This window comes from Manacus candei, unplaced genomic scaffold (assembly GCF_025592945.1).
Source record: "Manacus candei isolate 608988 ecotype Guabito, Panama unplaced genomic scaffold, ASM2559294v1 h1tg000014l, whole genome shotgun sequence".
Lineage (NCBI taxonomy): Eukaryota > Metazoa > Chordata > Aves > Passeriformes > Pipridae > Manacus > Manacus candei.
Window position 1 is genome coordinate 8,011,371 of NW_026138062.1, and position 13,710 is coordinate 8,025,080.

A 13,710-nucleotide genomic window follows, 5' to 3' on the forward strand; every position below is an offset into this window, starting at 1 on the left:
AGGACCTACCTTTCCTAAACCCATGCTGACTGATCCTGATTGCATGGTTGTCCTGTACATGCCATGTGATGACACTCAAGAAGACCTACTCCATGACCTTCCCAAGCATCAAGGTCACACTGACTGACCTGTAGTTCCCCAGATCCTAAAAACTCCTATGCATAGTAATTAATTTTGATTATAATGCTTGGTTATGTCTAGGTCGGAATTTCAGTGTTTCAGTGTTTTTTTAAGTGATAATACAATGCAAACTATAGTGCTATTTTCTTGTTATTTGGGTGCTCTGGAATAATCGTGTAAAAGTAGTTCTTATAAAAGTAGTACTTCCATAGGTTTGTTGGATTTGTAAATATTGTCTCATTTTCTTAAATTTTTTAATGTTAATTTTTTTTTTTGTTATTGTTTTTGTTTATGTTAATGTTTTAACCGCAGAAGCCGGCTGAAAGATGAACTAAGCTACAAAATACTGCATTTTGACAGCTGGTGTCATGCTTATATATTAATGTGATCTGAGAGATAGAGCTACTACAGGGTTTCTTTATGATTTTGACCCAGAGAAATAAAAAAAACTTTATCTGTTAGCTATAACTTAGCTATAGAAGTACTTTTAAAGTATATGATCGAAGGACATCAGCATACAGCCTGCTAGCATACATAACACACTTAGGTGCACATGTTCTAAGGTAAACAACATGAAATCTGGCATCAACTAGGAACAAAGGTGAGAAAAATAACCACAGCTCTGTCTGGGTGAATAGTATTGAAATGTAAGATTATTGAAGATACAATAAAATCCGAGATTCACACTTGAAAAAAAAAGCCGGACCACTTAGTTTCCTATGTATTCAATAGAAGTGTTTCTTCTGGCTTTTCTTGTATCTTAAAGAATTTCACAAACTCAGATGAATTTTCCCTTAGACACTATTTTATTTCTTTCTTTACTTGGAATGTTAGTCTCAGACTCATGCTGCTAACTTTTAAATATTTAGAATTAGGTAAATTGAATCATACCTTTAAAGATTTGTTTCTCTACTGGAAAGAGAGGAACAAGTAATACCAATTCCTGTATTGATTCACCATATATGGTTATTTAACATCCATGGATTTGAGGCCTGGATTAAATTAAGAATTTGGGGGTTTCTCTATGACAACCAAATTGAGGTAAACACCTCTGCAAAGCAATTCAAATCTTAATTAATTAGTCATCTTATTTCTCTGCTAAGTACAGAATGAGTCTGAAATGATTAGACTCTCAAATGTAGTGCATTGAAATAGAATAATTCTCTACTCTTCATATACACACACACACACAGAGAGATATAAGCTGTGTGTATATATATATATATGCATATTCATATGTATGTGTGTATCTATATGTGCTTGTATATGTATCTCTAAATTTTCTAATCTTTTCTAATCATTTGGGGGATGACCAGTTCTGTGTCTCCCAACCAGACAGAAAGGGTCAGTAGAGGCAGATATACAGACTGGCTTCTGCTGCCACATCATCCTGCAGCCTGGACAATCTAGACTACATAACTTATCAAGGAGTCTATGTTATGGTAGATAGTGACATGCCATAACAAATAAAACCCTATCAATTCCAGATAAGAAACCTGAAGGTTTTTAATAACGTATTTCCATTTGGGGCCTAACAGGAAAAATATTTTGGACGGTTCATTTCTGCATACACTAGCTACAAAAAAACCCTCATGTACCAGTGGTTTTTTTTAAAAAAGAACACATTACTAAAGAAAAATGAAAGACTGTGAAGTATTTCAAAGCTTTACTTATACTGATAATATATATAAAAGTCACATAAACCTTCATTGAAGTTTTGTGTTTTAAGAAAAATTAGTTCTGTGTACTATATTTGTAATATTTCAGTTTAAGGAGAACACACCATTAAAGCAAGTTTAACTTATATGAACTTAAAAATAAATCAAAACACAGGAGATAAACCCCAAAACACTGAATTGTAGTTATGCAATCCATGTCTCCTCTTGCAGCCCTTGTCTCCTTCTGCTTTTGCCAGCAGTTACAGTAATACCTAAGTCTTATTTAGAGAGCTATCTATATTTAAGTAGGGATATTACCCGCTCTTGCTAGTACAAGGCTGATTTATCAGTACATATTTTGTTTCAGTACACTCATGAAGCCTTTTTTCCACTAATGAATCCTACAGACACAGAATACAAATTAGGTAAAAGTTTTGCAATGAAATGTAAAAACTATTTAAACAGAGTAAAAATGCATACTGAATAAATAGCAGAAAACCAGATCTGTCACTGAAACGTTCAAGCCTCTTATATGGAAAATGAAAAGAACATGAAGATTTATGTATGGTATTTAACACTTCTTCTGACTCTGAGCAAATTTTTCAGTGCTGTGTTTGGATAATATTAGTGAGTTGAAAGACTCTGTCTCCACTGAAAGTGGTTTTCAAAGAAATTTTTAATTTGATTGAAACCAACAGGTTCATAAGTCTTCATCAGAACTCCTTACTGTTTATTTTCTTCTTGCAGTATATTTTGCCTTTTTTGGGGATTTTCTATAGCATTCAGATTCTTGCTTTGCTCTTTCTCTTTTTCTCATTGTGGAAACGAAGAAGCTGCCTTAATCCTCAGCAAAGAACGAATCATGGGTGTGTATGACTTATTTATTTATTCCACCTAACTTTTGGCTTCCTATCTAACCAAATTAGAAAGACAAACTACAAACTAATTTCCTAAGAATCATTTTCTGAAGTAATCTACCCCTATCCATTTATCAGAGTGAAAAATTAACCGTGCAATCTGTATGCTAAAAACTAGTGTGAAAAGTTACATAGTGTGAACACTTCTACCTCATAACTGATCTCTTTTTAGTAGTCTTTTTTGAAGGTAAAACATGAATTTAAAAGAAAGGAGGAGATTTCTGAGAGTCAGTCAAAATCACTCACAGAGTGTTATGCTCTAGTCCTAAAGACTGAACTAAATTTATTTTTACAGTTCATTCTGGATCTCTATTTATTTACATGCTCATAATCTTTGACCTTGCTTTGTTTCCTCCAGATAAAAATCTCTCCATGAAAGGAATTTCTATGAGAGTAAACATATGGAGAAACATAATCGCCTGATCTTCATATGAATTCAGATTTGCTTTTGTGAGAGTAGAGTAATACGATTCCCTATGACTGTGATTTAATTTATCCTTTCTCCTCGGGGGATGTACTTGCCAAAGTCAGCTTTCCTACTGAAAGTATGGAAAAAAAAACATTTTACTTAGCTAAAATACTTATAATATCTTAAAACAGCTTGTAGCACAGTGTCCAGCTGCTACATATTTAAATCAGCCTTGAAATTACCTGAAATTATTCTTATTATAAAAAGTGAGAGTGGAAATACAATGGAAATGATAACGTAATTGAATAAGTTGCTCCTTTCTTGTTATATATCTAGAGCGAAAAATGCTACTTTTTAAAATAGATCATGGTTTATCTTCTTTTGATATGATGAGAAATCATGGCTATCCTAAATTTAGAGAATCACCAAGCACATTCAGAAGTTCTAACAAGAATGTTTCTTTAAAAGCTGAAAAACTACAAAATTATAACAAAGGATTTTTGTTTTTTAGAAGGTTTTACTGTTACTTGATGTAAAAAAAAAATCATATAATCAAGTGCTATAGTAAAATTATTATTCTTTTTGAACCAATACTATTAACAATTACTATGTTTATTAACACTTAGATTGTTTTGAATCTTAGAATAATTGCTAATCAATGGGATATCTCTTGTAAGATTTCAAATTTACATCTAAAAATGCAAAAATGGATTATTAACATTCATGATATTATGACTCAAATTAATTGTATATTATTTTATCAGCTGTTACAGTGAGTTATGACAAGGTTAAAAGGGAGATTGTGAAATAAAATCTACCTGTAAGGTTCCTCCTCTTCTCTGGAATTTTGTTAATGAATAATACTGTTCTCTTGGATAAATTTTTGGTCCTCTGATGACCAAAATACCTTGGTTTTCCAGACATTTCGAGATTGATTAGATATATTTCAAAGAATTTCATGAATTGGTGGATAAGAAATTCAATTGTGTATTTTATAAGCCACATGGAGAGGAAGCATCTGCTTAAAGATTTTTACATTTCTGTAAAAATAATTTCCTTTCATCATGTCGATACTTAAATGAAAACATATATCCTTAGAGTATTCTTGGAATATATATTGGAAAAGTAAAAAATTATCAACATCATAAATAAAGAAAGGAAATCATGTTTAATGAAAGAATTACTGTTCTTAATGCAATACTAGTATATCATAAGAAGACTTTAAAGATAATGAGGAAAAATAGTAGGATTTTGTTCACCTTATTTCCCTTATATGATACCTTGCTTTGTGTCTCATTGAATATTTTTTCACATTACTGGGCAAATTTATAACTGCTTTCAGATGTAATGATATAAGAAAAGTTAAATGAAATCCTGTTCTGCATTATTAATCAATAGCATTTCTTGAACTCAAATGGCAAAATATTTTTCTTCCTTTTATGCTGACAATAGCTGACAAAATAAAAGTAACTTGGCTTCTGTTGCTCATGTTCTTTTTTTTTTATTAAAAGTTTATGATTTTCCAGGGTCTCAGATAACAGCACCCAAAAACCTTTGTAAGACAATGCTTAAGAAAATTTTTGAATGATTAGACAAAATCAAAGGTAGATTCTGAGTATATGTTTTTACTATTTGTAGGTTACATGTAGTACCAAAATTGAAAGAAAAATATTACATTGTAAACGTTTTATTTGCTATGCCTTATAACTTTAAATTGTTCCTAAAAATATGTAAATTGGAACATCTATTGAAAATACTATTTTTCTCATAATATATATGCAGATTAAAAACACTTTATGAAATAATTTCTGGTTATTTCCTAAACTTATAACTGTTGTCAACATTGAATTTTTTAAATTATCTATGAAAACTACTTAAATGACCTTTTGAAATTATTTTAATACTTATCTCTGTTCTTAGTTATCTGTGTTCACTTCTGTAAGGGTAAGAATAAAGTGATGATGATCTTTAATTTCAAAGCTAAACATCTCCGGAGCATTTATGGGTTTTGAAGTTCTCTCCAGTTGGTTAAAAAAAAAAAAAATCTCATTGTAATCCTGTAAGAATAATACTTAATAACTATAGTAAGAGTTACAACAAAGCAATTATACCCACAGTTCCTAAATTGCATGTTTGGTAGTTCCCTCAGCATGCCTTCTATAACTGTTTTTCTCTTCAGGATGGACTTGATTTATTTGTTTGCAAGGTGACATAATCAGGTTCTTAACTAGGAAACCCATTGTCTTCTTTGCAACCTCAACTGTTTTGAGCGGTTTGTGACTATTGTTTTACCACCTGGCAAAAAAGGGAATGGATGGAATTTAGACAGTAACCTAATTGGAGTCCTGTCCTATCTATGAGAGTTGGAAATTTAGCAAGGAACTTATTTTATTTGGAGAAATATATATAATATGTATATGTATGTGTGTGTGTGTACATACATGTACATATACATATATATAAAGTGATGCTTGTCTTAGAATTTCACATAAAATAAGGTTAACACATGTTTATTCTCTTTGTAATGTGTGTATCTGTAGCACATTATTGTTTACAAGTCCCAGCATTATTAAATATATTTTGTATGAAGTATGGAAAAAGATATGTTAAAGAAATTGCTACTTATACTAATGTTTTTTGTTTTTTTTTTTTTTAATTATTATTTAAACCTATGTTCACAATCTCAAATGCATTTTAAGCTGTAACAAGTACCAATATGAAAATATTTTTGCATAGATTTAATGCACAAACATTGATTTCCTTCTTGGAAATACGTTTTGTTTGAAGTCTACGTTGAAAATGAGTGTCACAGAATTGCAGAATAGTTAAGTATGGAAGGGACCTTGGACATCATCTGGTCCAACCACCCTGCTCAAGGATGATCACCTACAACCAGTAACCCAAGACAGCGTACAGATGGTTTTCAAAGATCTCCAAGTATGAAGACTACACAACCTCTCTAGGAAACATGTGTCAGTGCTTAGTCACCCTCACTGTAAAAAAAAATTTGTTTCCTTACGTTTAAAGTGAACCCTCTGCATTTAACTTTGTGACTGTTACCTCTGGCCCTTTCACTAGACAGCACTGAAAAAAGTTTGACTGAGTCCTCTTCTCAACCTCCCTTTAGGTATTTATATTCATCAATTAATTGCCCCCTCCCAAGTATTCTCATCTCTAGGGTAAACTGTCACAGATCTCTGTCTTTCCTCATAGGAGACATGCTCATTCAGCTCACTGTCTTGTCATCCAGCCATACATAAACATTTTTCTATATGAGGATCTTATGGAAGACAGTGTCAAAGGCATTGCCAAAGTCCAGGCAGAAATGCTCTCCCTCATCTACCAGGGCACTCCAATTCCTACCAACAGGGAAATCTATGTCAGACTTAGACACTAGCAGAAGAGATCTAGGTGCTGTTGAACTTTATAGTCCAAAAGAGAATATGGAAAATGACACTTTACACAGTTTTTGAATAATAGGTAGAATACTCATAACAAAAATACATGATTTTTTTTGACGCTGCTTGGACATTTAGAACCAGAAGATGAAATACTATGTCACACTTCTGAAGATATTTGTCTGTTATTTGATTTTCCTGTTGTGCTTTACTGAAATTGAACTATTTCCATATTGCTGTCAGGCTATGTAGGACAAAATGAGAATTTTTCTCCCAGAGTTTGCAAAGAGTTGGATAATTGTTACTAGAGATCATTATCTTCACTTTACTAATGAGGAAGTAGAGACATACTTCTTTCGCTGAAAATCACAAACTTGTCATTATCTTTTCCTAATGTTCATTTTTCTAGTTAGGGTAAAGTGCCTCCCTCAAAAAATGCCTCCTCTATAGATACTAAAAGTGTATCTATAAGAGGAAAAGTATACTTGGATTTGTATTCCTTTTCTGCATGAATGATAAGGTATTTGCAGATGCCTAAGCCTGTCTCTCAGCTGTGCAGGCAAATGCTTCCTTTTCTCTGTTCAGCTGCTGTACCTCATTTACTGGAAAAGTAGTTACATTTTAAGGGCTTGTTTTGGGACAATTGACTGGTTTATTTCATAAGTAACCATATATGTATACACATATATATATGTATTATGTAAATATATTTTTTCCAAAACAATTATGTGAATTTTACTGAAATTATTTTTATAATCTAACTAAAACAGTAGAACACATGAGTTTCCAGTGCAGTTTAATCAAAAGTGCAAATATTACTGAAATTATTAAAATTATACTGCAATAGTACGAGCGCCCATTTAAATGCGGAATTGTGTAGGACTGCTTAGATCATATAATATAATTCTCCTGTATAGGTTTTGTATAGTTCTTAGTACTACATTTTAAAATAATTATTAAAATGAAATCACATGGCGGAATTAATTGTTGCAGGGAAATCACAGAATCCCTTCAAGATATCTGGTTTCAACCCCTCTGCTGTTGGCAGGGAGCAACCCACTAGATCAGGTTGCTCAGGACCATACCAAGTCCTATATTTCATTTTACTTCAGCAATAATCTATGAAAAATCTATGTAGCATCAGAGTCACTCAGTGTATATAGGCTAGCAAGTCTTAAATCTATAATGTACTAGAGGAAAGTGGAGAAATAGTGAATATAGTGACAGCATGTGGCTGCACTCTGCTGGATTGCAGGTGTTTAATTTAGGTGGAAGCCAGACCACCCATCAAGATGGTGAGTTATTGTAATTCTCTGCTGTTTCCTAACATTCAGTGCAATTGTGTTGATATAGGTATCTCAGGGTGATGCCACCCAGTTGTTTAGATTCTGAACTATTCCTTCTTTGATATTCATCTGAGGTTAATTCATCTAGTCTTGGTTTTCTTTGAAATGGACAAAGTTTTAAGTAAAAAAATGTTACTCTAATACAAAAGCAATCGATACCTAGCAAATATGAGAAAATATGAAATTTAATTTTTTTTGTTAGTTTCAGAGTAGAGAAATAGACACTTCTTTGAAGGTTTACTTATATTTTCTCAACCTTACCAGTATTAAAATAGAATCAAAGTATTGATACATAATAGAAATAAGAACTTTCTTTTATTTCATAGGAATATTAAATGGACAGGACTAATTTTTAGACAAGTAGTAGTCGCAGAATAAGAGTTGGAAAAGTACAAATGTAAAGGTGAAAATACCCTTTATAAAATCCTAGTCACCTAAATATAATGAAAGGCAGAATAAGAACCAGACAGTAAGTAGCCCATACATAACAAAGTTTGAAACAATGTATATTGCTAGTATTGGTCTTTTACTCTTTACCCTTTAGGGAAAAGCAGCTATAATCTTGGAGAACGATAGAAACAAAGATGTTTAAATCAAGTAAATTAGATTAAAATTATGGATACTGGACATATTGAGAAAAATGTAATCATAACTACTACAAATTTCAATTTGTACATTTGTACTGAATGCTATTAAATAAAGAGATTAAATTCATCTGTCTTTAAAATATTCCAGTTTAAACTTCTTCCTATTTCTAGATTTAATTTTACTCTTCTGAGTGTGACTCTTAACATTTGCCAACTCAGTTATCTCTTCCCGGAATAAGGAATTTCATGTGCAATCAAGTGCAGAATGTTGTATAATGTATGCAGGCATCCCTGCTCCAAGCTTTTTATTTCTCTTCCTAAGTATGAGGCAAATTCCATTCTTCCCTCTAAAGTTAGAAACTCTGACACTAAAAAACAAGGGAATAAATGGTCCAAATAAGAAGAGCTACATTCCCATTTCTCCAAGACCAAATGAAAAGATAACTGAAACAAAATGAAGTGGATTATTTTCATCTTTATCAGAAAAGATACACTGAGTGTGTTAAAACTATTTTTTAAACATCCTCTCTGTGGATTACTTTAGATTTTATTTTTCATCGGAGGACATCGGTGCTTTGAAGATGTGTAAAGCTGAGGTTCCGTGTATTTTTAGTAATTTAAAAGTCAGTGAAACCATACCAGAGGGTTGGGATTCTATGCTTGAATCCTGGCCAAATTCCATTTTAAGCAATCGCACTCTAGATACTTCAATTGGAGTTGCTGCATGCTATTAAGCAGTTCAAGTGCTTCATCTTGGAATATTTCACTAGTGTATTAAATTATCATTGTTTGTTCTTAATCTATGTATTTAGCTGACTGGTGTTCTCAGAATCACAGAATTGGTTCTAGAATCTGTAGTGTCTTGGGAGACTTTAACGAGAAATATGTAATGAAATCTCTTTTATTTCCAACATTCCATAAACTGTTCACAGTATTTATTGTTTAAAGACTTTAAGTGAACTTTAAAAAGCAAAAGAAGAATACTTAAGGATTTTTAATTCACAGTGAAGTCAATTAGCCTCCGCAGCTTGAAAATAACTCTTTGCTTAAAAAATTACCTTCTTACGTACAAAATTTTTGAGAGTAAAATGGAAACAGATGTATTTGAAAACAACAACATAGCATTAGTCTAATTGAAATCTTGAAAGTTTAATGAAAAAGTTCTTAATAGTCCAATCCTACATATAGAAAAAAAAATCCATTACAAAAATTATCTTTTTAGAGAGGAAAAAAGATTTTCATAATAACAGTTATACTCTTTTGCATCTATGTTTTCTCTCTGTCATTGCATTAAATCTTCTACTACTCCTCTGTGTCTTAAAGTCAGCACTTCCAGCTTTCTCCAAGAAGACGTTTGAGGGAACCTACAGTAAGCCATCAGCATCCAGAGTTCCTCACTGTGAGGAAGGAGGGTGGTGATGTTGGAGATAAGGTTTATACCTCCTTGGTCCTGAGCCTACTTTATCCAACCTTTATAATTTAACACAATCAATCTCTCGCATTTTTTTATTGGTCTGCCATTTCATGTTATGCCCTACCCTATCCTATCCTATCCTATCCTATCCTATCCTATCCTATCCTATCCTATCCTATCCTATCCTATCCTATCCTATCCTATCCTATCCATCATATCCTAATCATTAGAGGCATTAAATTAAGACAACTTTTTGTTTCTTGTAAGCACTTCTTCCAGATCTTTCTGCTTATCCTAACATGTTTGATTTTGATCATGTCTGATCCCAATTATATTGAGACATAGACCCAATAATGGGTTAAATATATTAATCCTGTTTCCGACTTACGTATTAATATGAGGTATGAATATCTCTTTTCATATTGTACCAAAAGAGACATATTTTCTTACAATTTATTCTAGGGGGGTATTATTTTGTTTTTAAATAGTATAATTGAGTGTTAGAAATAAGAAAAAAATGTTTCTTTACAGTTTCGTAACTATAAGATTCTTTCATTTTTGGTAGAAACGTGAGAAAGGAAAGATAAAAAAAGAATCAGCTTTGCAGAAACAGCGTGTGAGGTTGTTTATTTTATTTGTTTGTTTAATTTTATTTCATTTGTTTGTTTCACCCAGTAGATCTGATTTTAAAGTTACTTTCGTTTAGTTGCTATTCCCATAATATAGTTTCAGAGATTCAAAACTCTGTGGTATTTAAAGAAACTTATGTCTCCCTCAGCATCAGCTAATCAATAGATTAATCCTAATCAATAGATTAATGGGTGCCATAGAATGAAATATCATATGCAATCATCTGAAAAATCATTCTCTAGCCCCAAGAATACACAGATCATTTTCAAAGTCTTAATAACATTTTCTCGGTATTATTTACAGTAGTTAAAAATAAGATTTACGTAATTAGAAAATATGTAAAGACAAGGTGAAGTATCATGTATATAAATGTTTGTGTAAGATTTTGCAGATTTAATAAAAAACCCACAGTATTTACTACGTTGCATTTTTGCATTTGGGGGAGGCAAAGGAAGTGGGATCTATAGAAAAATGAACATACAATAATTCTAGACTTTCTGATGCAAAAACCAAAGTGGTTTTTGGTCACACAGTTAAAGTGGCATAATGAAGCACATGGACCTACAAGTTTCTCTTTGTTTGGTTGTGGCGTTTTTTATTATCTTTTTTTTAAAGTTAAATTATACTTTAGGGATATGTAATACGATGTAACATTTTCATTCCTTTTTCTTAATGACCTATGGACAACTGAATTTGTCTCTACATTTAGAAGAGATGGTTTGGACTGTTTCTATCATGAAAAGAAGAAAGAAAAGAAGTTCAGGAGTGATGAAGAGAAATCTCTTATATTGGCATGCAGAATTCAGGCTAGAAAGCTTACTTATCAGTTTAATTGACCTCTGTTTGTAAACCTGGTGTGCACTGAATCTACTGACTTTCATTGTAGTGACCAGATTCTGATCTCACTTGTACTCACTGATGCAACTCCTGATTAATACTTCCCTGCCAGTCAAGCTCATAAGTTCTTTATTAATTAATTGCTTTCGTATTATTTTTTTTCCATTCTCAAAAACTGGATTTAACTCTGCACACTGACCATAGACTATCCGATATCTACCAGGCTATCCTGTAAGTTTCCCACTAACTCTGTAATCAATCTTTTTCTATCAGCTATGTTCTTTCCTAAATTTTACTACAATTGCAAGACAGCCACAAGTATTTAGTTTGGTTATATAGTCTTTTTCTCTCTCTTGGATTCTAAAGTATCTATAGCATAGGCAAATAGCTCTGTTTCTGAAAATAAAATGCAGTGACTTAAGTTTGAAGGTGAATCCCACATCTAATAGGATGAGTCTCACATCTAGCATAAATAAAAGCTGAAGAAACAGCAGTGAATCATAAAGATTACTGGTGGAGAGACATAGTAAATTGCCTCATTCATACGAAAAATATGCTAGTTCAATTTCTACCACACCATTCTTCATTGTTTTTCCCTATATAGATTTTGAATGTGTTTTCACCTGATTGTGGAGAGCTACATTTTAGCAGAAAGTGATGAGTAGTGAAAAGTTTTATCTTTAGTAGAGGCTTCTAACACTGCTGTGCAATCAACATATAATGATATGAGGGAATTCACAGACTTTTAAACAAATTTGGAAGCCAATTTAGATAGGCATTAGGAAGTACTCTCTGCTGTACCTATACCATTATGCAGAGAAGAATATAACATTTATTGGGTAGGTAAGAAACTAAACAAAAGGAAGCCTGATTTTGTAGTCTAGTGCCAGAGAGACTGCCTTGGGAGGGAAAAGATCTTTTGTCTGTTATGTTCTTCCACTTTTCCTTATGAATTTTATTCAGTAACTTTTAAATGCAAATGCAAAGGAGTCCTTGAGGAGTAGGAGGATTTCCTTAACTGGGAATCTAGCATGTATGGTACTAAAGAGTTGTTAAAATACATGTACAACACCGAAGGGTGTCACAAAGGTTCCACTGAAGGTGGGCATAGACTAAGCAGTTATGTTTTGTGTAGGCTAAACAATGAGAGCACAGGCAGGACCATATTCATGCAGAGCAGTTAAATGGAGGCAGAAAATCAGGACCCCTGTGAAATCTCAGAAGTGAGGTGTTCTAATATTTTCGACTCATACAGATCTAGACTTGACCTCTCCAACCTACTTCTAAGCAATCAATAAAGCATCAAGATGCTTTAGAAACAAACAAACAAAGTGAAAATGGATGAAAGAAAAAGAAAGAGAGAAATAGAGAAAGAGAGAGAGAGAGAAAAAGACAGAAAGAGAGAAAGAAAGAAAGAAAGAAAGAAAACATACAAACCCCTAAAACAAAACAGAGAGAAAGTATATCTTTTAAATGTTCCCAAACCTGATATCACCTTCTTAAATGAAAATATAGGACTTAATTAATGGATGGAGTTAATATTAAACAAATAATGATAATATTTATTATTTTTAATAAAAAGGTGGAATTTACTTTATAACATTTTTCCTTCATAATTTAAAATCACCTTTCAGAATGAATTTTTATTCTAAGAAAGCATACATCCCACAGCTATAAAACTTCATAAACTATTGCAAATTACTCCTTGGTTCTGCTCACCCAACAAACTGTACTGTATAAGTGTTGATTGAGTCCCAGGACTTCTTTTGGAGAAAACCTTCAGAGTGTTTTAGAACAAAATTCAGGTGTAATTGTGATGACAATTAAGTACAATGACTGCTTTCAGCATTCTGTGTATCTCAAACACTGTGCAGCTTTTAACATTATCCCAGCAGTCTTTGAACACCATCACATGCCCCTGTGCTACATTGTCTGGTAAGTGGCTATTTCACAGTATTCCAGACAACCTCAACTGCAATGAAAGCAACCCCCAAAAATAATAGATAAGCCATCTGGGAAGGCCTACAGGGCCATTATATTTAATTTGCAGGAATACTTTATAAGTACTAGATATTGTGAGTGTGGCAGCCTGCTGTGAAGGTAGTGGCTACAAATATCTCTACACAATTGGACCTGGGGGAGTAGAATCATTAACCACGTTTAGATGTATAGATTTCACTGTGGCTTTCCATCCGTGTACTACTGAGGAATATGTATGTGTGTGTGGTCCTGTCACTACCCGGGACTGCTTTTATGATTTGGTGCTGAGGTGGGGATCAGTGCTACGCTTTTGTACATTTAAGTCAGGTAATGCATGACCTGCTGCTAAAACTGCACCTCCAAAGACCCTCTGGTAGTTTGCGCCAGGTCGTTTGCACAAATGTTAGCACTGGG